The sequence below is a fragment of the Lycium barbarum genome, chromosome 3 (genome assembly GCF_019175385.1).
Source record: "Lycium barbarum isolate Lr01 chromosome 3, ASM1917538v2, whole genome shotgun sequence".
NCBI classification, from domain to species: domain Eukaryota; kingdom Viridiplantae; phylum Streptophyta; class Magnoliopsida; order Solanales; family Solanaceae; genus Lycium; species Lycium barbarum.
Genome location: NC_083339.1, coordinates 126,583,230 through 126,587,126, shown reverse-complemented (window position 1 = coordinate 126,587,126; position 3,897 = coordinate 126,583,230). Strand labels below are relative to the sequence as shown.

Below are 3,897 nucleotides of genomic sequence, written 5' to 3'. Positions count from 1 at the left end.
GCATATCAGTCAATTTAGTATAACACTCAGTATGTTTAATACATTATTCATATAATATTAATACACTAATCATACATTTTCAGATAAACTGTAAGATCCATTGAAACCAAACATGTATTGTTGATAACCAAATTTATATAAACTTTCAACATTATCGTTATTATAATTGTATCCAAGCAATAAGTTTCTGTCCTCACTAAACAACAAACAACATTCTCGACTTTTAATTTTCTTGTGGAATATTGTCAAAAGTCTTCTTATTTTTCCCTTCTTTACCATATCTGCTGCATGTCAACTTCGATTGCTTAAATTTTCCCTCACTTATTGATGTAGTGGGACAATGAATAGTCCTTTCCATGTTGGTGAATATATACTATGGCAGCCATATCATGCCCACAAGGTATCTAATCCAGTTCAAATCTTCCACAACTACATGTCATAGCTCGAAGGCACACTATGAACCTCTTGATACCACCAGTCACTGTATGTAGAAATTCATGGAAGCTCGTACCTGCAATCAAAAATTATATTTGAACTAGCAATTCAGAAATTACACACTAAACATACAACATATATACACATATCTTACCACTTTTATACAAATGACAAAATAAAAGGAGTAGGTAAGTTATCCGGATAAACTACTATCTGAATCAAATCATTTTTACACTACAAAAACAAAATTAATACCACACTCATTCAATTTTCATACACTATTCATACATATAATTTTTGGAAAAATCTATTGTCTAAACCAAATCACTTTTACACTACATAAACCATATTTAGACCACATTCATTCAACTTTCATACACTATTCAAACATACATTTTTAAAAATCTATTGTTTGAACTAAATCACTTTTTCTCTAGATAAACACCATTTATATCACATTCATTCAACTTTCATACACAATTAATACATATAATTTAGGAAAAAACTATTGTCTATATCAAATCACTTTTACACTACATAAACTACATTTATACCAAATTCAATCAACTTTCACACCCTATTTATACATATATTTTTTTATTAATAATTTATGTAAATGGGCACATAGACCTTTAAGTTATATGAGATATTCAACAAAGTACTGCCCAAAGGACAAAATTGTACCCTTTTCCCAGTTGATGGAACCAAGACAATTACAATTTTTTCAGTGTGAATACAATGTGTTAAATACGACTCTCCAGTTCTACGTAGCTGTCTATTGTGAGATTTTCGGGCAAAAGCAATAGCCTTCTGCACATGCCTTCACAGATTCAGAATTTAGTGGCACTATAGACCAATGTTTATTTGACATCAACAAGTGCTAGTTGAGATGGAAAACCTTATCACCATTGAAAATGGTGTGGTGGTTGGGTAAGAAAAGGAGGGAAAAGATAGAGGACAGACTGATTCGTCAAAGTAGTAGATTAATTCGATGGATAATACTTAAAAGTATAACGAAAAAACAGGGGAGAATTGTTATATCCCGTAATTTTGCATATTCGGGAAATTTGAAACAATTGTGACTTGTGAGAAATAAGGCCATATTTTGACTTTAATTAATATATATGTTGCTCATGAAAAATATTGATGTGAAAATATCGAGGAAGGCTAAGGGCAGAATTGGGAATTTTGGAAATTAGTTTCGCGGATTACAAAATATAGACCATAACCAATTGGGCTCAAAAAAAAAAAAAAAGAACCAAGAGGCCCAAATTAAAAGGGGTGGCCGGCCATGGCTATCGGAAAAGGCCCAAGCCCATGAGCCAATTAATTCAAGACTAACCATTAAATAAAGGGCCATTCATCTTTTTCATTTAGAAGTTTCAAGAACACAAAACTTGAGCACAAAAGAGAGAGGGTTTCGGCTAGAGAGAGGAAGAGAGAGAAAAAAAATTTAGCTCATCAATTCTTGGTCCAAAAATCATAATCTTCTAGTATTCCTATTAAGTTGGAAACCCTCTTCAATGTGATACAAATTTGGAAGCAAAAGAGTACTTTTTTTACAAAGTGGAAATTCTTGAAAAAGGTAAGAATTCTACTCTTTTTATCTTGGAAGAAGTTTATATATATGTTGTAGTATATGGAAGTGAATGTAAAGTATGAGAATTTTGTGTTACGGGTATGTGGGTGTGTGGCCGAAAATGGGTAAATGGAGAGGGATGATCAAAATTTTATTTATTATGTTAATTGTGTTGTAATGACCTTTTAATGCAAATGGAAGAATTCTAATTTAAGTTGGCATGAAAAATTGTTGTTAAGTTGTTATAGGAAATTTTGTGATTTTATTGTAAATTTATGTAATTATGGAAATGAGATTGCTAAGGTGTAAATTGTGGTTGTTGTTGATGAAATGGGAAGATGAAAAATGTGTTGTGAATGTTGTGTTAAAGGTTGGAGATTTCGGATGAATTCTAGTCTTGGTGGATTTTTGTATACTTTGTAAAATGGTATGAAATGCGCTTAAATTGCACTTGAATGGTCTTGAATTGGTAATGAATGTGTAAGTGTCGATATTGGCTTGAAAAATCCGTAGTTGAATGGAATGTCGGTGAATTACGTTGGAAAGGAAGGTTACTAATGTGGAATGCGTTTTAAATTGGTTTTGATGTTATTGGTTTGGTTGTTGGTATTGTTGGTATCGTTGTTGATGAATTTGGCCGAGTTTAATTATCGGGGATGTTGAATTTACAGGGGAGGTGCTGCCGAAATTTCGGTAGACAAATACTGCTTAGAATTAAAATTCTAAGTACTTGTAGCTAATTTTTGGAAATTAATAATATTATTGTAGATATTGGAGAGCCCGAGACTTGAGTCAGGATTTTTTTGGCGAGTGATCGAGATTTGGTAGTGAGCGATCGAGGTATGTAAAGCCTATCTTTCTTTCTTTTGGCATGACCTTTATGAAATGAACAAATGACATATATGTATGCTTCTAAAGGAAAATTCTATTCTTAGAGCCATTAGGATGGCCGATGTCTTTGATCTCCCCAAATTATTTCATATGATTTGCTACGAAATTATGATGTCCAGAAGATTCTAGTTGGTATGTTCCGAATGATGTCCGAAAAATATTTGAAATGGCCAAAGTTTGGATACATGTATTTTGATATGATTCTTAGGCTCCATTTGATTTGCTCCATAAAGTTCCTTGGAAGCTCCTTATTATAAACGATACTTGAATTTATAAGTATGACTTATGAAATATTTTTAGAAGGTTCAGTACTTCGAAAATTTGTAATTCTCTCATACTAATCCCAATCGATTGGATTTGGATATGATGTTTCTGTACGGGCGACCGCTTAAGATGATATTTGTTTTCAATATTTTGCTTAAAATGACGTATGTTAAGTTTGAATGAATTTTGCTATGTCGATCTGGTACGTAAGTCAGTTTGGGTGTCCAAATAGGGCACTAGTCGCGGCCCACGGGGCTGGGTCGTGACAAGAATACATGTTCGTAGTTTTAATTCTTCCGTGATTATTTCTGACACTTTAATGCTGCGTATTTTGCAGATTTGTAACTTATCGGTGTTGAATTCATTCGTATAATCAATCACACTTGATCTGATGATTTTTTTTTTTTGCAGAAACATGGGATATTTTTGCGTATTGATTTTGAATATAATTTGGTCGTTTGAGAAGAAAAACCGCTATATGGCTTTGATTTGAGTCTGCCACAAATCTAGAGAAATTGGGGAGAGGATTTTTGGGAAGGAGATTTGGAGATGTTGATAAATCAGTTACCTTGTTTAAGGGATTCCAATTTAACTGTGTGTTTTATTTTTTTTACTACATTTGTGTATGGTTTGTAAGTATTCTAATGTTATATTTTGTAAACTGAAAAGTATCGTTGCGTTTTGTAAATATCTACTCTAAATATGTATATATTTGTATTTTAAGTTGA

General features: G+C 32.4%; 1 long non-coding RNA gene across 1 annotated transcript; it reads left to right on the top strand.

Moving 5' to 3' along the window:
• Positions 1-1,794: 1,794 nt before the first annotated feature.
• LOC132634133 (uncharacterized) lies at positions 1,795-3,897 on the top strand. Its single transcript, XR_009580049.1, has 3 exons — positions 1,795-2,020; positions 2,783-2,854; positions 3,581-3,897. It is a non-coding gene; the product is annotated as an uncharacterized LOC132634133 (long non-coding RNA).